General features: G+C 36.2%; 1 long non-coding RNA gene across 1 annotated transcript in view; it reads left to right on the plus strand.

Moving 5' to 3' along the window:
• Nucleotides 1-1,683: 1,683 nt before the first annotated feature.
• Nucleotides 1,684-21,136, plus strand: part of LOC142836619 (uncharacterized) — a 47,841-nt gene continuing 28,388 nt past the window's right edge. Inside the window, exon 1 of the long non-coding RNA XR_012908129.1 lies at nucleotides 1,684-1,768. This is a non-coding gene — a long non-coding RNA (uncharacterized LOC142836619). The remainder of the gene's footprint in view (nucleotides 1,769-21,136) is intronic.

Genomic DNA, 21,136 nt, shown 5'->3' on the forward strand with positions numbered 1-21,136 from the left:
CCCATGATGGTATTTTGTGAAGCCTCTTCTAAGTACTACCTTTGTGCTACATAGTTTTATGTTGACTTGACACAAGCTGTAGTCATAGCAGGTGAGGGAGCCTTAACTGAGGAAAATGCTCTATAGGATTGAATTCTAAACAAACAAGAAGGGTGTTTTCTTATTTAGTACTTGATGTCAGAGGACTCAGTCCATTGAAGGTGGGGCCATCCCTGGGCTGGTAGACCTGGGTTCTATAAGAAAGAAAGCTGAGCAAGCTGCATAGAGAACAGTAGTAAGCAGAACACTCCTATGGCGTCTGTTTCAGTTTAGGTTTCCAGGTCCCCTGCCGCATTTGAGTTCCTGTCTTGACTTCTTTTGATGATAGACTATGATGTGTAAGTGTAAGGCAAATAAACCCTTACCTCCTTAGTTGCCTGGGTCATGGTGTTTCATCTCATCAACACAAAGCCTAACTATGACAGCCTTTATCAGTAACTTATTTAAGACTACTCCTCACTGTTTTTACTCTTTCTACAGTGAGAAAGAACAGACCGAAAAGATACATGAGACGTGCTGGCAGCAAGGAGAAGGTTTAAAGTTATTGACACAATGGGATCTGATTAGCACCCTTAAAGAGAAGCCTTGTGCTCTTTCCTAGTACAACATCTAAGGTAATCTGAGAACAAAACTCCATGCACTAGTCTGCATTTTATGAAATCATCATAAATTTCAAAGAAGAGAGATTAATCTGTAGCACTCCTGAAATAGTTCCCTTCCATACAACAACTAGTCTAGGAAGTCTTTTCCTGAAGTCCGTCTGCAATGGCCAAAGAGTATGATGCAATATAGACCTAACAGGCAAGTCTATGTTTTAAAGTGGCAGCTGTACTTAATAGACTTTTGTATACATGATACTGTTTTTGCAGACATGATGAATGAATGAGTTCATTAAGCTTGTGATGGGCTTACAAGAGGGTGAGAGAGAAAAGCATATTAAATTTTTATATGATAAACTAGACAAGAAATAAAATTAAAAATCAAAGATAATGCAATAAAAAGGAAATCTTTGGCTCTCATACAGACAGAGTAGCTAATAAACTTCAAGATGTACAACTTAGAAGCCACATTTTAAAGACTCACTTTCAAAAAAGAGGTACTGGTATATATTACAAAAGAAATACATATATTCTAGAATCATTTCCCTTCATATTTTAATAAAAATTAAAAATTAAGAGACAGCTTTATCAAAAAAAGATGGATAATTTACAGTTGATGTAAACATTAAATTATATATCAAATGTCAAATACCTAAGAAATAGCTAGTCTTTGTTAACTGTACATTAGATCTTAATAATCATTGGGATATCAAGGAAACAGTATAACATACAACATATGTTGCATGAGAGTAAAACATTATGGGTGTTTAGAATAATATTCATAAACTAATATAATTGTAATATTTCCTATCACTTTTAGTCTTAAAAGTTGTACTTGTTATACAATAAGAATTACACTCCCCCCAGTAGGTTTATTATGTTCGATTGCTTTGTCCTCAGCTAATGATAATGAGTGGGAAGGAATAGCAGATGTAGCTTTGATAGAGGAGGTGTGCTCTTGCAGGAGAAGGTGTTTCACCAGGGATTGGCTTTGAGTTTCCAGAAGTCCACAACAGTCAGTCTCTCTCTTTCTATTACTTACAGATCATCATGTAAAGCTCTTTGCTACTGCTGCTTCACCATGCCTGTCTTCTTCCTGAGATGATGCCAATGGAGTTACTCTCTAAACTGTAAGTAAGCCCCCAGTTAAATTCTTTCTTTTAAAGAGTTGCTTTGGTCCTGGTGTATCTTCGCAGCAATAGAACAGAAACTAAGGCAGGGGTTGGTGTCAGACAGTAGTGCTGATCATCAAAATCAGGTCCTTGTGCTAGAGCAGTAAGCACTAGCAAATGAGCTGGATACCCCCCTGCATGTTTACCCTTACCCTTATTATTATCAATACTGCAGTAGATTGGATTAACACAGAAATCATATACAGATTTAATTTTAGAATAAATTCCTGACAGTATCTCAATGTTTTTTATAATTTTAATATAAGTGCTGCCAGTGATTTTTAATTTGTTGCCCCATCAGTAACAGGTGATGATCTTTATTTCTCTACAGCCCTCCTAGCCGAATGAGGTACTAGTCCAGTTTTGTCCTTAAATATGAAGACAGTGTTATATGACTGTGATTATAGTGTTAGCTTTTTTTTTTTTAACATGAATGAGGCTGGATTCCCTTTCAAGACAAGTTTCCATTTCTCATTCTGTTTGAATTCTTGGTGAAGCTTTAGAAATTATACTGTAGATTTTTTTCTCAAAAATATTTGAGATTCTTCTTACATGCTGATTATTCTAAAGTAATGTGATTGGAAAGAGGTTAGATGTGGCAGATCTCTGGCTACATCCTAAGAACCTGATTCAAAGAGAAAGGGATAGAGGAGGGAGGGAAAGTGAGAGAGAGAAAAAAAGAGGGAAAAAGGACTGAAACAGAGAGAAGAAGGGAGTGAACAAGAGAGAGAGGGGAGAACAGAAAGAGAGGAAGTGAAAGAAAAAAGAGAATAAAGAAAGAAATTAGAGAAGAGGGTGTTTTGGGAGTCCATGTTTATCTGTATCCAATGTATTATGTCTGCCCTCATCCCCTAGTACTAATGACTTGCATGAGTAAATACACTTTCAGGGCAAATAGATAGGCATTGACACATTGTTCTGGGAAAATTTTGCTTTTTGTGATTCATTAGATTTTACTCATTATAATCTTTTCTGCAGACCCCTGTAAGATATTACAATAAGATGTTTTGAGAGTCTCTTTCAATTTCTCTTGATTAAGGGAGATCTCAAATTTTCTTTTCCATATTTTGTATTAGTCTATCAGTTTTGAGGAGCATGAAGAACTTTGTAAAATGGTCTTCTTTTGGAATTCAATGATTTGTTAAACTATTGTTAGATATGATGATGTGTTTTGGATGAAGGCCTCAGGGGTAAATGGCTGTTTTCTTCACACTGACAGTCAAATTTAACGTCATCAAGGTCATTTGTCAGTGCTGACTGTTATCAAGATTACTAAGACCTACTCACTTCCATCCTGTGCTCTCTGGAAACAAATCACTTTGTGACATCATTGTTGCTTGTTGGGGAGCAACATCAATTATTTAGAACCTTTCTATATGAAGAATCTTGTAATGCAATATATGTAATTATATCAAAGAATTGAATCGTTGCTTTACCCTATAATCTGATGCAATTTTCTGCTCTGCTTGTCCCAGCCTTGACTGGTGTCAGCCTGTGTAGTTGGCTCTATGTCCCTCTACTAAATTCCTCTCAGGGTCTGAGTAGGTTGTTGTCTGAGCGAGTTATTTGGCACAGTAGTAAATGACCACTTTAGTCTGTGTTTCCCTGCTCCTCATCAAATCGTCCTTTCTGCCAATAAGCCTCAATTCTTTCTTTGCTTTTTCTTTTCTTTTCCTCTTACTCCCCCTTCTTCTGTTTATTTTGGTTTGTTTTCATTAGATAATGGAGCTGCATAAGATGCATAACAAGACAATGTAGACAATGTAGGCTCCACATTTTTTTGGTGTTTGTTGCTATTGTGTCCTAGTTACATTAGACCCTCAGCTGATAGGACTAAACAGTGATTATGTATGCAATGTTTTGATGGCTGAGTGTGTGTGGTGTCTGCTAAGAGGACATATGTGTATGCATGTATGAGTATAATTTTATCTGCGATCATCTAATTTAGTATTAATTACACATGAGTGGTTGCAGTTTCTTCCAGCCCATTTTCCCTGTTCTCTATAAATTATTACTGCAACAGTGAAAACCCTCATTTCAACAACCCAATGACTTAACTGTTCAAATCCAATTTGCATAAATGAAAGTGCCATAGTTGTTGACTAACATCACCCTACAAGCTAAACAGTGATGTTGACTTACATTTCTTTCTGTATAGAGCTTTCCTTTTCCACTGTTACTTAGAGCAGTATCCCAGGATAATCTCTTTCAGTGACTTTCTTTCATATGTTTCTTTGATTGTCTTGAGACAGGGCCCCTCTATGTGTCTCTGAATGGCCAGAGACTTGCTACATAAACAAAATTTACCTCAAACTCAGAAATTTTCTTGCCTCTGCCTTATAGCGCTGGAATCAAGGGTATGCAAACATCTTATCCAGATTAGTTATAGATATTTGTACTAAATTTGAATCTGCTGTTATATTCTTCCCTGGATTCCCGAACCCATTTCATCATTTTTTTCAATTTGCACATGTTTAGTTGGTATTAATTGCTCATTTGAATAGAACCTAGAGTCCCATTTGTGATGGGGAAAGGGGAGAGAAGTAAAGAAAAAAATTACAAGGGAAGAGAAAGGAAAGGAAGGGAAAGGTAAAAATTGATACATAATTTTGTGTTTCTCACATGTACAAATACATATATTTTATATATATATATATATATATATATATATATATATATATAGAGAGAGAGAGAGAGAGAGAGAGAGAGAGAGAGCAAGAGAGAGAGAGAGACTTTGCATCCTCAGGTCTTAGTAAGTTTGCTTAATTAATTTTATATATGCTAATATTTTCTTTGAATGTATCATAGTCTTTAAATAAAATAATGTGACTTCTTTGACATTTTTATTCTTGTTAACTTGTTGAGAAAACCAGCAGACTGAAAAGGAAGCATGACTCTGATGGGGAACCTCCTTTAGCAAATGGACTTAGAGAGGCTGGACTAGGTTAGGTGAGGCTTTGGGAATCAAAACGCCTGCAGGACTGCCTGCTCACTCACTCTCCTGGTCACTACACAGGAATGTTGGATTCCATTCATGTTTCCTCAGTGTAATCTGTGAGTACCCTTTTAATACTAATACTAACACTACTACTACTAATAATAAAAACCTTAGTATACCCTATTCAGAGCTAGTGTGTGATTGTTTGTTTCGCATCCGCCCCACATCTGATGCATTCTGCTTCATGACTCTATCCATTTTGCTTGTTCCCAATCACTCTCAGCAAGGATATTGCAAGGAGATTAACTATAGCTTTGTTGAGCTGGTTTTTATTGGATTGACAAAGTTTCTCTTTAATCTTAATTTGTTCTTAAAATAAAGAGTAAATGCTAACTTTTGTTAAATATTTTTTTTTCTCTCTTGATTCAGATTATTTGACTTTTATTTTGTTCAGATGTCATATTGTATTCATTGTTTCTTAAGTTGTAAAACAACCTTATTTATCACTATTAATGTACTTTTCAAGATACATTATTTGTTTTATATGATATTGGATTAAACTCACAAATGATGCATTGTGCTGAGATTATGTGTATCTTTTTCGATAGGGTAGGCAAAATAATTCTTTCTTAGCTCTCATGAATTCTCTGAATGGATCCCTGTAAGCAGTGACAAATTAGTAAATGAAAAACAGGTATCAGATGTTTACTAACTTATATTTACTATACACATGGGAGACACAGATGAATGAGTAATTCTCAAATAGGTGACTCTGAATTCTCACATTAAGTATCTTTTACAAGCAACAATCTCTTTCTATGGAAGTAACATAAACAAAGGGCAGAGATTTTGATTTTCTTAGTGTAGCAATGTGTGAATAGACAAATAAATGCCAAATAAAGGCTACTAATTATATAGTTAAGTGAATTTTTCTACATAGGCTATCTTTAGTTCTGCAGATGAGGTATTTCCTGCTGATTATATACTTGCAAGGTAGGAAAGGGAAAAGGAATACCATTTATCTCTGGGATCTTGAATCTAGTTTTTAGGAGCACAGGAGGGCAGCAACCTTTTCTGCCTCTTGTTCTTCTTGATGACTTTCAGTGTAAAATAATCCTTAAACTGCAGAAACACTTTATAGTGGCAGATTCTGGTCTCTCATGGAAAAAAAAACCTTGCCATGGTTTAGTATCTGAAAGTTAATGATGCATAAAATGTATAGGGACATGGTCATTCCTTTATTTATTGAAAGAGTTTAATGATACATGTTCCTCTTAAGCATTTGATACAACTCATCAGTAAATCACATGGGTCTCCATTTTCTCTTGGGAAAGATTTTTAATTACAATTTTTAATTTGTTACTACCATACATTCATACAGGGACCTCAGATTTCATTTTATTCTTCTTCTCTTTGTTGTTGTTGTTGTTTTTATTCTTTGTGCTAGCGACCTTTTTTTTTTCAGGGTTATATTTTCTTGTTTTGTGGAAATGAGGATGGGTGCCACATTCTCATATTTGCTGTGTTTATTATATTATATCTGTTTTTGAAGACAGTTTAGAAGAAATGAATACATAGCTTCTAATTACTAGTACCTCTTTAAACTATAATTTTTAATAGCATAGTTAATAGTATACATGCTTCTGATCTTTTAACTTATTTAATGAATTTGTTAGGATTTTGATTAAAATGCATTTGAACTTTGCATTCCTTCCTTACTTTTGATTACTGTTTTTAATTTGCTTAGTATTATTTTATTGACCATAGTTTATAACAGCTAAGTCATTTTACTTTGGGTAATACGATTTTTCTTATTTGATTTAGCATAGGAAAACATTTTTCTTTGTCTTCTTGCTTGTTTATTTGTTTGAGGTGATGTCCCACTATGTAGCTTTGGATGACCTGGATGAGCAATGCTTCTTCCAAACTCACAGGTCTACCTGTCACTGCCTCACAAGGGCTGGGATGAAAGGCATGCACCACAATGCCAGACAGAAAACCTTTAAATCAGTATTGCTGGCAAGGATTAAATTTTATGTACAAATATGCACTACAGCGCTTGATGTGCGACAGATGCTAATGTCTACTAGATCGGCAGTGCATAACTGTCACTTATTTTTTTCTTTGGGTTTACAAAATGACCTCAAAAGCTGAGATTAATAAGACAGATGCATAAGAGCAGAGGTGATTTCTAAGCAAGTAAAGGCACCAGTTTTCCAATTCAGCCTTTCATCTCTAGTCACCTTGAAATTATAAAATGAAGAGAAATAAACATCCATTGGGAATTCCTTTATGAAGTTGTCAGTTTAGCTAGATACACACACCTTCCCCTTCTCCGCTCATCACCCTGGATGAGTCAGACAAAGCAGCCAGCAAGGGTAAATGAAGTTAGAAAAGGAGAATCCAGAGAAAATTGTCACTGTGAGGTTCCCTTCAAATATTCCCTGGCTATCTGCAAGGAGGTTAGAGTTGAGAGAAGAAGCTTTAATTGAATGGAATCTTGAAGGCTCAACAAAGTGAAGGTGGCCATGTGAGAACATTCACTTAAAACACGGAAGGGGAAGGAAAGGTTCACAAAGAAATATTCAGGGAGAGTCCACAAAAGGTTGATGTTGATTTTCTTCAACTTTTCGGTCCCTTCCACAGTCAGCTGCTCTGTAGACGCTCTCCTGAAACCCTCTGAGAATCAGAGGCAAAGTGGAAAGATGTGTCTTGGCCTCTCCCAGGTCCCTTAGACAAGAAATTCATTTGTGAAATGTCAAGTGAGATGATGACCACTGGGTAATATAGACAAAACAACTATATTTACTTATAGATAAGTTGATGTGACAGGAATATAAAATGGTATTCATTATCAAATATTAGTGAGATAACTATCTCGCGTTTCTCTAAGATCATTAATCCTCAGATATTATCAGAACTTAAAATAGCAGGCCTTACTGTCCTTACTTCAAATTTTTGTTACATTCATGTGTGTGTGTGTGTGTGTGTGTGTGTGTGTGTGTGTATGTGTATACCTCTGTATGTTCACAGTGATGTACATGTCAGAGAACAACTTGCCGGAGTTGGTTTTCTCCTTCTACCATGTGAGATCTGGAAATAGAATCTGGCTGTCAAGTTAGGTGGCAAACATACTTACATACTTACTAACCTCTTAAGCTCAGACCTTACTTTCTTTACAGACCCAGGATATCTTTACACCCTAGCATAGCCTCTCATTTCAAGGTATAACTGAGAATTTTCAGAGGCCTATAAACGAATGTGGTTTCTAGAGAGAGTGGGGGAGATGTGCTATGTAGGTTAATTCTCTACCCCATCTACTTTCCTTTAATTTCCAGCTAAAAAAGGGTGGGGGTGTACTGAGAGAGTCATAAGCACGCTCAGCTTGAGAAATTGAAATATCTAAAGGCATGGAACTCATGCTGGCTACATCCTCTGCTTCGGCAGAGCTAGCAATGGCCTAAAATACACAAAGAACGCAGGCACATTGTTCCACTTAAAGGGGAGAAATTAGCACAAAGAGCTGTGCATCTTGAGAAATCAGAGGAATGGGAGGGAACCCTAGGCAGCCAACTAGAGGAATCAGCACTCATGAAAGGGGTGTCTATTGGAGAGCTCCATAGAGAACAGAGGATCTTTGAAAAAGCCATTTATTGAAATATCCTACCGGGACAAAGAGAGCAATTGTGTTTCTTCTCTAGCAAGCAGAAGTACTCTGGATTTTAAGGTTTTCATGTAAGGTGTAGACAATGATGAGATTAAAGGGTGGTTTTGTATAAAAAGTCATTTCCTTTTGCCCTTGTAACAATGCATATGTAATAAGCTTATATTATAAAATATCAGTAACATTTATATTCTGTATCCATAGATTGTTTAGACATTGCTCTCAGTATTGACACATGCCTTCCTTCTTTCTCTCTAGAACTCGTTAGGATAGTATTGATTCAGTTTTCATGCCAAGAGCTTCACAGGCACTGTTCTTACATGTAAGATCCATTATTATCATAATAAAATAAACAAATATTTTAAAAAATCCATTATTATCCTCTCATGCAAGGTTTGTCCATACTATAGAGCATGAAATTATTCTCAAATATGTCACTTAATTTATACCACAAATAATTAGTAAGTTCTCTCAAAAATGTCGCATAGACAAAAAATAAATAGATAAATTCTTTTGGAATCTAAGCAAAATACTTTATTATAAGAAAACAAATAATTTAAAGAATATATTTCTGAATTCTAGGGTGGTGGACATTATTACATACCATTGAATGATTCAGTTAAATACATAAAGTTTAGTCTATTAAATCAAGTATTAGAGATAAGAAGATATAAATAGGGCTTTTATATATGCATACAACTATGGATAAAATAGACACACAAATATATCATAGATATAATAAAGACACAAATAGAGGAACATATATATTCATATAAAAATATAGAGCATTAAAGATATTGCCCAAAATAGCCATTATAACTTTCCCTCATGCAATAATTGAAATTGTGTTATGAAGCCTTATTCTACCAAATTTTTGGTTAATGGTAAGCTGTGATGGTGTACTTCAACTTCCAAACTTCAAGAGTCCTGCATATTTTTATTTAGTTTATTAGTAAAGTGTGACAGTTGCTTAAGCATTTATGTATCAAAAATTTGTGAACTATCAGTATATTCTTTTAATCAATAGTTCCGATTATTTGGGACATCACTTTCCAAGAGGTATTGATAGGGTTGTTTGTTGAAAATACAGTTTTTCTCAGTTGCTGGAAGTTTAGCAAGCTTGCTAAACAATAAAACTATTCATTTATTATGACAACTATTTCAGAATTGAAATTTTTCTCTGGGGTTATGGTACTTTATTATTTTATAAGTGTATGGTCAATATTTTATTTAATGACAAAAATATTTTAAGAAGGGTGAGAATATTGTTAGTCTTACAGAAATAATATTTCAAAGTAAAGATACAAATAACATTTTTCATAAACTTAACCTTGAAATATGTCTCTGTGTTTGATAGTTATTCTCATAATTATTATAATAGAATTGAGATAATTAAGAAATAAAAATCAACAAATCAAATCTAGTCATTTCACTGTTTTTATAAAATAAAATAACAAATCTTTGTGGTTTAATTTGTGAAATCTCAAAAATAGCTTTAATTGTGAAGAATAACAGGATGTTGTGTCATTATGATGCTTACTCTTAATTTAGATTCTGTGCTTGGATAGAGAAATTCAAAAGGTTTAATTATTGTCTTAGGGTTTTCATTGCTGTGAATAGATACCATGATCATGACAACTCTTATAAATGAAAAATTTAATTTGGGTGGCTCACTTACAGTTTCAGAGGTAGAGTCCATTATTATCATGGCAGGGAACATAATACTGAACAGGGAGACATGGTGCTGGACCTGACATTCTTTATATCTTGACTCAGAGGCAACAGGAAGGCAACTGACTGTCATACTAAGAAAAGCTTGAGCAAAAGAGACCTCAGTGCCTACCCCCACAGTGACAGACTTCCTCCAACAAGGCCACACCTCCTAACCCTGCCACTCCCTTTGGGATCTACTTCCTTTTAAACTTCGGCAACTGTTTTCTAGTATAATAAAGAAAACATCATTGGCAAGTGGAAAACTTTGCTGCATATGCAAAATATGTATATTACTTGAAGATATGAAACAATATCAAATAAACATAGAAGAAAATAAAAATACTAGAGGGAGCTCTATGCATTTTTGCATGTAGTACAGACATTATTTAAAGCAGGCAAGTACTGGGCAGGTGGTGTACAAGACTTGTAATCTCAATACCTAGAAGGCTGAGATAGTGAAACTCTTACATTGGAGCCTGCTATGTAGTGCTTTAAATTCAAGATAATGGATTTAATAGTGAGTTGGAGTTCGTCTGGGCCAGTTATACGGTATGAACTATGTAAATGTTACATTAATTCATTAATAATAAAAATAAATTAATAAAATTATTAAGGATATGATAAACTAGCATAAAGCAGACAACATTTTTTTAGAGAAATTTGAGAATATTTATATCTGGACAAGTGTATAAAGCTTCACTTATTTTTTTTAACATTTTATGAGAATAATTATGACTAATTTAATAGGATGGACCAAATGAAAATTGTACCATTTGCTAGGAAAGAATACAAGCTACTTTCTTATAACTAGCTTAATTAAAACAAAATGATCAGAGAAAACTTTAATGTAAATCTTTGTTTTGTTTCAGGCCCTAATACATATGTTTTTCATTGAAATCAATTTAAAATATTTTCTACAAAGCCACTGTGATTTTTCTAGAGAAAAGAATTGTTCCTTTGTTATCCTCCTTCACAGTCTAGGTCATAAACAATGCAATCACAAAACCACTTGCTTTTCAAACTGGCAAACAAAAGCACATCCCACTGTTCTTTGCTCACATTCATATGTCCCTGCCAACATGGGCCCAGTATAATCTCACCCACATACAACAGTTGTAATTTTTAATTAAGTAAATGGCTTCAATTTCACAGAACAAACTAGAAATCAGTCAGACAATTGATTTGTGTTGTGCATAAGCACTTCAGTGAGCGAAAAAATCTAAAGCAAAGCCAGCTCCATGTGACATTATTTTAATGTGCAAGCCCGAAATCCTTCATTAGCCTAATTCAAAGACGTATTGAATAAACATACAGAAAACACTACACACTTGCAGCAAAGCAAAACGGTACAGAAATTTGTGACATAACTTTGAGTCAGTTTGTTCAAATGAACTTGTCGATCCTACATGTTTAATCTTATTTTTGCTTATTTGAAGGATGCATTGCTAGAAGTACTGAGAAAGTAAATATTATATATTGTTTGGGAAAAATCCAAATACTTCTGAAGTTAAAGTGTATGTTTAAGTTACAGCCATATTGCTATACAAAGAAAAGCCATGATGGTCCGTATTATATTTTAAACAAAAATAGGCATGTTACTAAAAACTAAATTTAATTATGTTTATGGAATTTTATTTAAGAAAAAGAAATTTGACTTGTATCCTTAAGGCATTAGAAACTTACTATCATTGCATTTTGTGAAATTTAGGGGCATTAGGTTCATTTGTAAAGAGGTTTATCTTTGTAAACCAGTTGGAGCCAAACCAGTTCTAAGATGCCTAATAATCTAATTTATGACTGCCCTGCGGCAGCAGAGGCCATTCTCATCAGGAAAGGTAGCCATTTTGAACTGCAGACATAGTTTAGAGCTGTTGTTCAGAACATCAGAACTAAACCATATAGCAAAACCCTGCCAACATATCGAAACACTGCTTCTCATCTCAATCGCTATAGAATCATTAGGCAATTTGAGTCTATAAGTAGGTTATGAAAAAAAGAAAGCTGACAAATTATGGGCTTTATCGTCAAGGTGACACATAGATGATAATCAACCCCCTCTGGTGGAGATCATTAAGTGTTTCCAGTCACATACCCAGATTCCAGTAGGTACCTAGGGCAAAGTAACTTCTAAACACCCCATAACGTAGGTACAAAAGCAAAAGTACCCAATCATCAGGAAATTATAGATATGATTAAATTGAATTTCAAACTAGACCCGTAATGGTAAGGAAGATGGAATAAAAGAGGAAGATCTGATCAAGGTCATTTTCTCCAAAACAGCAGCTTTCAGACAAGTCTACAGTACACCAGGCCATGTTGTAAAAACTGTACACTAGACTCTTCAAATTTTAAGTTCCAGGAGTCATTCATAGAGCTTCAAACAAACAAACAAAAGAGGCATTTTTGGCCTTTAGTACCCTTAGTGTATACTTTCATCCAGCAAATTTCTTTTTGACTAAATCACATAAGACAATAAAGACATCAAACCAAAATTAATGAACATTATAATGTTTGGAGCTTTAGAAAGTTCAAAGATCATTGGTTGACTTTTTTCCAAATCAATATTAGGGAGAGAATGAATACTGTGTCCTTTATCATTATTCCTATGAAGGATGTGTTAATCTGTTTGTTTGTTTTTGAAGCATTGAAAAGGGCATTGATAAAAAACAAAATAAAATAAAACAAAAAGATTTCTATCAACAGAAAGTCTGAATATACATAGGCTGTGATTACACTTAGAAACACGTCATACTGGTTTTTTCTCATTTATCTTTATTAATGAGATAATTTTTACCAAAAAATCTTTTTTTGTCTTCATTTCTTTTTTTATTTTTTATTTATTTTAATTTTTTAAAAATTTTTGTTGAAACAATTTCTGCCTCCTCCTCCTCCTCCTCTCCCTCCTCCTCCTCCTCCTCCTCCTCCTCCTCCTCCTCCTCCTCCTCCTCCTCCTCTTCCTCCTCCTCCTCCTCCTCCCACTCCTCCTCCTCCTCCCACTCCTCCTCCTCCTCCTCCTCCTCCTCCTCCTCCTCCTCCTCCTCCTCCTCCTCCTCCTCCCACTCCTCCTCCTCCTCCCACTCCTCCTCCTCCTCCTCCTCCCACTCCTCCTCCTCCTCCTCCTCCCACTCCTCTCCCCCTTCCCAGACTCCATTCCCCCTCCCTCTCAAGTCTGAAGAGCAGTCCGGATTCCCTGCCCTGTGGGAAGTCCAAGGCCCTCCCCCCTCCATCCAGGTCCAGGAAGCAAACAGGCTAGGCTCCCACAAAGCCAGTTCCTGAAGTAGGATCGAAACCTAGTGCCATTGTCCTTGGCTTCTCATCAGCCTTCATTGTCCGCCATGTTCAGAGAGTCCGGTTTTATCCCATGCTTTTTCAGTCCCAGTCCAGCTGGTCTTGGTGAGCTGTGGGTGGGTGCACCCCTCGCGGTCCTGACTTCCTTGCTCATGTTCTCCCTCCTTCTGCTCCTCATTTGGACCTTGGGAGCTGAGTCCGGTGCTCCAGGTAAACTCCCTTTGCCGTCATTCATTTTCTTGCTTTGTAGGTCTAATATATGGTTATATTTAACAATAGAAATTTTTAATTTTATCTTTTGGATCGTGAATGCACTGTAGTTTCTTTGTAGCATCTACTATGCATTAATAGGCTTTCTGCCCCCAATAATAAGTTTTTCCACTGACCTATTAAGCCATATTAAGCCAATTTGAAAAATGATAACAAACAACTCCTGGGTGAGTTCTCCATTCCCAGAGATCTAGGCTGGAGAAGCACTTCCCACTAACAAAAGAAGAGTGACTTTATAGGTCTTTATAGGTTGTATGCAAGGGGTGATAATTTGACCTCAACGAGCTGAGTTTATACCCAAATATGGTCAAAAACTGAGCACTTTGGGTGGGGACTTGGGCAGCTGGCAACCTCAAGAGGAAGCTTCTGCAGTAACTCCGAAGAATGTGGAACGGGGCATTTCTTTTCCACCTTTCTTGGTTTGGAGGCTCTCTGAGTAGGAGGGGTTTGGATAGAAAAAGACAGAATAGGCCTTCTCAGACCTGTAGTGGTGTGCTGAAGACCTGTTTCAGAGAGAGAGAGATCATTCACAACAGGGGCACAAGGAAGGATTTTGAAATGGAAAGATTGAAGAGTTTTATTTGTCAGCTCTACCGGTATGGGTTCAGAAAACATATATGCCCTATTTACTTCTTTATATTATTTTACTAATCGTTCAAAGTTCTGGAAGTTTGTAGGAGTCCCTTTGTGGTTGTCTTCTGACACTAGTGAAAGTTAGAATTAGCCTTAGTGGTTCTTTTATTTTAGTTAATAAAATATTTAAGAATGGACTCAAACAGAGACTCAAAGACACACTTACTAGAGGTAAAAAGAAAATCTCCAGGATATGCAAACTCTAAATCGTGATGAGCATCTGTGATGTAATAAGAGAGACAAGAGAAAATGGAAACGCCAGCCACTCAAGAATATTTGGAGGACAACGACAGGCGGGCGGGAGAGTTTCAGAGAAAGAGTGAAACCCAGACTGTTAAAAAATGTGTGCTTAGAAAGGGAATAGAATGGAGAAAGAGCAAACATTTCCTGATTACTTCTGGAAAACAGACACTTTGTCAACTGCATGGCTATAACTCTGCATGTCACATGTAGGTGACAATTCTGGAAAGCAAAAGTACATTATCTCATTAAAGTCTGACTTACAATAAACCTGCCTTAGGAAAAGATGGTCCCTTGGACAGGTGACTGACAAACCCAACTGAATTAACTCTTTTATGATTTGGGTAGCTTGTTAATCTCCTTCCATACCACAGAAATATCTTTCTCTAATGGGCCCCACAGTGTCCTACTCTCTCGCTTATTCATTCACATTAATGAATAATATACTACACGATTATACAATAGATTGGTGATGGTTTGTTTTGTGATATTTTAAATAAGCCTTATTTACATCTGTACCAAGAATTTAACTGCTCAGTATAAATTCACCACACATAAATTTCAAATTCAAATAGGTTTGGAGGACATTCTTTGCCTCTGCTAAATCCCTCCAGATGCTTTTCCCTTGCCTATCCACGAAACTTTCTCCAAAACAAAAACCCAATACAACAACAAAAACTGCAAAACAAAGAGGAAAATAAACAAACGCAAACAAACATATAAATCATAAAACCACATTGAAGGTAAAAAGAAAAGATCAAAAAGTAACCAAATAAATTCACACAAATTGTGTCCAAAGGCATATACTCCTGAACAAGAAGACTGTCCTGTAGTGTGCTGGTTGTCACTCTACTTCAGAAAATTGATTTCCCCTCTCTCAGTATGAGAAATTGACAATACAGTTGTTAGCCATTACCCTAGTGCCTGGGATTCCATTCATTCACTTTAAAAAAATAACGAAATAAAACATAATGAAATAAAACAAAAACTATCACATAGCAGTATGCCAAGATAAACCAACAGAAGGAAAGGAGCCCAAGAGAAGACATAAGAATCAGAGCTCCTCTTGTTCTGACACTCAGGAATCTCATAAGAACACTAAACAAAGTTATGATTTATAAAGGCCCTCTGCAGGCCTCTCAGAGTCTGAGTTCCTGGGAGAGCATTGCTCATGTTGATTTAGAGGGCCTTGTTCTCTTTGTGTCCTCCAACCTCTCTGGTTCTTGGACTCTTTCTGCCTCTTCTGTGGAGTTCCCTGAGCTCTAAGGGGAGGGATGTGATGGAGACGTCCTATTTAAGACAGAGTGTTTCAAAGTCACTCTCTGCATATTGTCTGGCCCTGGGTCTCTGTATTTGTTCCCATCTGCCGCAGGAGGCAGTTTCACTGCTGTCTGCTTACAGAGTGGGCTGATTATGAAGGTGAAGTGGGATAAAGGTAAGGAAGGAGTCTAAAATCTTCCTCTTTTGACCTGACATTGTTCATTTCTAGAAATGATCAGAGAGTGTTGAATCCAGGATTAGCATTGACAGTCGTTATCATTGACAGGAGAACAGCAGGACAGGGACCTTAATAAGGGCTCTATAAGGTGTGGGAGGGGAGGAATCCAGAAAAAAAATCCCACATAATTTAGTTCTGGAAATGTAAATTACTATTGTCCAGTAACAATCATCAGAATGGAAGAGCTTTAAGGAATGGCTCTTCCTGTCAAGAACATTTAATTTATAATGGCTTGTGCAGAAATGTTAAGTATACAATAGGAGTTTTATCTCATTAAAACATAAAACTGATTGGCTTTGAGTCTTTTTGAGATGCAACAGGTAAGGGAGGAAGACACCAGTGAGGAGAAGGAATAAGCCAAGGTGCCTGCCGTGAGGTAGAATAAGATGCTCATTTTCCTCAAAGGCGTGTGAAAGTGAAACTAGTTGATAAAGCAAATATTTGATAGTTTGCTGCAATCTCAAGCAATTCCACGATAAAGGAAATGTGACTGCTTTCTGTTTCTATTCTTCAAGTGTTCCCGTTGTTGTGTCCTGCATTTGTGAAGGCAAATTGAGTCTTATCACTCCCATTCACTCTCTCCTGTGTCATTATAACTTTTAGAGGCGGCATTTGTTGTCATTGACAGATAGGCTATTGTATTTTATCTGATCTTTTGGTGAGCAGGGTTTTTTTTCTTTCTTTCTTTCTTTATATCACGGGTCCTAAAACTCGAGTTTCTTCTTTGTTCCTCTTTTCAATGGTACAGAACACTTTGAGCCCCCACCTCCTTTTTTATTTATTTTTTCTCTGTTGTACCTGACCTTTCTCCATCTGACAGGTGCAGATTAAGTCATGGATACTTTGGTTTGTTGACATGGCTCCTTGTTACTTTGAAATATCTCAGGGGAAGGGCATTAAACTCCCTTCAGACTGCTATCCTTTGTTATCCCAGTCACCTTTTGTTGATATTTTTAGAATATATCCCATAACAAGAAGGCTTCAGATAAAAAACACAGCTGAATATTGTTCTATATTGTGCCTGCTAATTCCTGTCAGGTGTATTCCCTCAGGCACGAATCAGCTTAGAGGTGCAAGCTGTATATGTGGGAACTCTTTGATTCAGTATTTTTGTGTTCAATTGGCAAACACCCTGGTTTCAAGTTTCTCAAATACCCAAACATTTAGCCCAGGTATTACTGCTTTTAAAAATGAGCATTTAAAATATTTTAACTAGTGGTACTTATATATTGACAACAATTAATAGTTCTCTAACTGGATACAAGTTCTACTTAATAGTACAAAAGTCATGCCTTATACTATAAGCCCAGACAACTATTTGTAGCTGGTGTGGTAATGGACCATAGAAGAAAACCTACAATCATAATTTTTCCAAACTGGCTACATTTTAGCTGTATTCTAAAACTTATACCCACAGATAAGTGTTGTTTTCACCCCCTCATTGGAAACAAACAAATAAACCCTCTTTTTGGGGAACAGGAGATCATTTTAGAAAGTCACAACTACCTAGAGACCAACTGATGGTGGGGTAATTGGGCTCAAGTGATACATCTATAAAACATTTCCCATTCCTAAGGTCGGGGGAATATCAACGAAGAGGAGATGGAAAATTGTAAGAATCAGAGGCCAGAAGAGTCTGTGCAAGACTGAGTCTTCTAGATAACATGACAGGAAAGCTACAACCATGAAATCTGAACATCCTGACTGCCGAAACAAGGCCTGAACAGTGGCAACAATTGTTGACGTCCTGATGTAGATGTGGAAAGTTTCATGGGTGTTCCACTGCTAGATGAAGAGCTACAAACAATTAAAAACCGCCGAGAGAGACAGAGAGAGAGAGAGAGAGAGAGAGAGAGAGAGAGAGAGAGAGAGAGAGAGAGAGAGAGAGAGAGAATGAATTAGACTCCCCTAGGAATGAACTCCTTGCCTGGTTGTCCAATACTAAGTTATCATCCTCAGTAATGGTCAGGCAACACAGAATTGATTTGGCAGGTTGTATTTATTTGTACATACAACAAGAGTGGTTAGGAAGAGGAGGTGTGAGAGCCAAAGTTATGTGCTAAGTTTTAATTACTGTGCCTACAAGATCCACGAAACAAAAATGCTTCTAACTTGTAAGCTCCTTGTCAAAGGACAGAATCTTCCTGAAATGCTTGAGGCTATTGTTTATAGTAGATAACAAGCCTCATGGTTTTGCTACCCTAAGAGAGTTTGTTTGACCGAGATACACTAGATGTGCTATATCACTTTTTGGTGGGAGGTACGTGGCAGGAAATATATCAGGGTGTATATTAGCCCCTGATTGGATGTAGGCAGCAGGTATGCAGTCAGGAAATATGTCACGATATATATTTGCTCTTGTTAGGACCAGTGGGGGAATACAGTGACCTTATCGGTTGCCTTTTCAAACCCATGCAAAATATTTTTTTTTTGGCCATTTTCTGATAATCCTGAATTGATCTTGGCCAGAGCTTCTTTTTCTGGATAGTATTTAATTATAGTTTGTTTCAAATTTGGCTCAAAATTGTGGTAGTGGTCTTATGCTCAATCAGTAGGATTAACAGAGGCTATGGATATGGGAAGGGAAGGGACATGGGGCAAGGGGGATGGGGGTGAGAGAGAGAAAATGATGTGATTACTTTTAAAAGGAAACAAATCAAATTTTTTAAAGTTCCTCCTTCCCCCAAAAATGGAAGGTTAAAGGTCAAAAGTTTCTATGAAACTCACTGGCTTTGTTTTAGAGAGTTGGATTGTTATACATCCACAATCAAAAATAATATTGGGTTTTCTTTAACATTGTTTTCTTACCTAAGTGGCTTCCCTATTATACAGTGTCTATAATGTCACAGGATAATATACTATAACAGAATACACTATATGTATGTGTATATATATAATATTAGAAATATATTAACAAACCACTAGCATCCACTAATACTACAGGCATCTTAGACATAGCAGTAAAATCATAGCATTGCTCTAATCCACCTCCCTCTTCTCATGTCTTCTTTTAAAATAATGTCTTTATTTGTTTTTGTTGTTGCTATTGTTCTTTAATTAGAAAAGCTTCATGAAACGATTTCCTCCTTGGAATACGTTATTCGGGGCACTGTAGTTCTGGTATTGTGCATTGCAATCACTTATATTTGGCTCAAAAAAATTCTCTTATACTTCCTGTGAGAGCAAGGTTTCACATTATCAGTGTTCTTAGGTAATTAGTGACAGATACGAGAAAAGTTTCTCCAGTGATGGCAGAAATAAATACAGGGATGGAGTACACATTCTCAGGTAAGTTTCCTTTGGAAATAAAAGCAATTGAGGGGAAAGGCCAGTACTAATTAGGAAAATCTGGGCTCTTCTACGGTCAGAAAAAAAGGTGCAGGTGATTGACTGTGCTCTGAGAAAGGTCAAGGACTTGTCTATTTGTCATCAGGGTGACATTTTAAAAAGTTAATGTTTCCTGGTTCAAAGACACAAATCAATGGCCTGTATGTTACTGAGGACTTGCTGTTTTTAACTTGTAACTTATAAGATAATAAGGAGATAAAAGACAGGAACATCCAAATACTATAAGCAAGTAAGATAAGAAACATTACAAAAACATCCTTCTTGTCTCATTATTTTGGCATCATGGAATAATAATTCCTAATAAATAAGTCATGTTTAAATATATAGAAATTATAAACTAAGTTTAAAAACTTGTTAAAACTATCAATGGATTTATGATTAAAATGATTTATGTGTTAAGACACTTTAGCTAAGTGCTCTTTATAGATTCTATATTTTTTAATTTTTGTTTTTATTGAACTATATATTTTTCTCCTCTTCACTCCCTTCCTTTCCCATACCCTTCTGACCTCTCCCATGGTCCCCGCGCTCTTTATTTACTCAGTACATCTTGTCATTTTCTACTTCCCATGCAGATTAGATATATGTATGTCTCTCTAAGGGTCCTCTTTTTTGTCTAGGTTCTCTAAGGTTGTGAATTGTAGGCTGGTTTTTCTTTGCTTTACGTATACAAGCCACTTTTGAATGAGTACGGATTATCTTTGTCTTTCTGAGTTTGGGTTGCCTCATTCAGTATGTTTTTTTCTAGATTCATTCATTTACCTATAGTATTGAGGCTTGGGTAGGAAAAGCAACTTCCAATGATATGAAGAGACACCAAAATGCCAAATGTTTTAATTGTGGTAGAATAAGACATTTGAGAAGAAATTGTAGGCAAGGAATTCTTAGAAATAATATAACCTCTGGGAATGGAAAGAATAGGTGATCTCAGTCTTCTGGAATATATAGGATATGTGGCAAAGGCTGACAATGGACTAATGAATGTAGATAAACAAAAGACAGACAAGGCAACCTGATACCATTGGGAAACTCGTTGGGGGGACCTCTTGCAGGCTCTCATGTTAAATGCAGTCCAGCCGTTCCCAGTCACTGTGAAGAACATGTCTCACCAGGAAATTTAAAATATCCATTGCCTACTGTAAAAAATCTATAGCGTTCTGGATAATGAAATAGACATGGAAGATAAATAAAAAATTCTAACAGGAAATAGAAAATGTATATTCCAGCAGACTTCTATAAATGATCAAAGACAAAAGCTTTGTGTGTATAAATTCAACCTATGGGCCTTCTTAGTATACCCTATTTGGAGCTTGTGTGAAACTATTTGATTCACGTTCCCCCATGTAATGTGTACTGCATCACAATCCTGTACAAGAAAGGAACTTTTGGAGGCATCAAAATCCCTGACTGCAAACACTACTACAGAGCTACAGTAATGAAAATAGCCTGGTATTGGCATAAAAACAGACAGGAGGACCAATGGAACTGAATCAAAGACCCAGATGAATACACAAATCTACAAATACCTGATTTTTAACAAAGAAGCAAAAAATATAAAATGTAAAAAGAAAGTATATTCAACAAATGGTTCTGGCGTAACTGGATATCAACATATAGAAGAATCAAAATAGATCCATATCTATCACCATGTATAGAAATCAAGTCCAAATGGATCAAAAACCTCAGCATAAAACTAACGACACTGAACCTCACAGAAGAGAAAGTGGGAAGTAC

The sequence above is a fragment of the Microtus pennsylvanicus genome, chromosome 16 (assembly GCF_037038515.1).
Source record: "Microtus pennsylvanicus isolate mMicPen1 chromosome 16, mMicPen1.hap1, whole genome shotgun sequence".
Taxonomy (NCBI): domain Eukaryota; kingdom Metazoa; phylum Chordata; class Mammalia; order Rodentia; family Cricetidae; genus Microtus; species Microtus pennsylvanicus.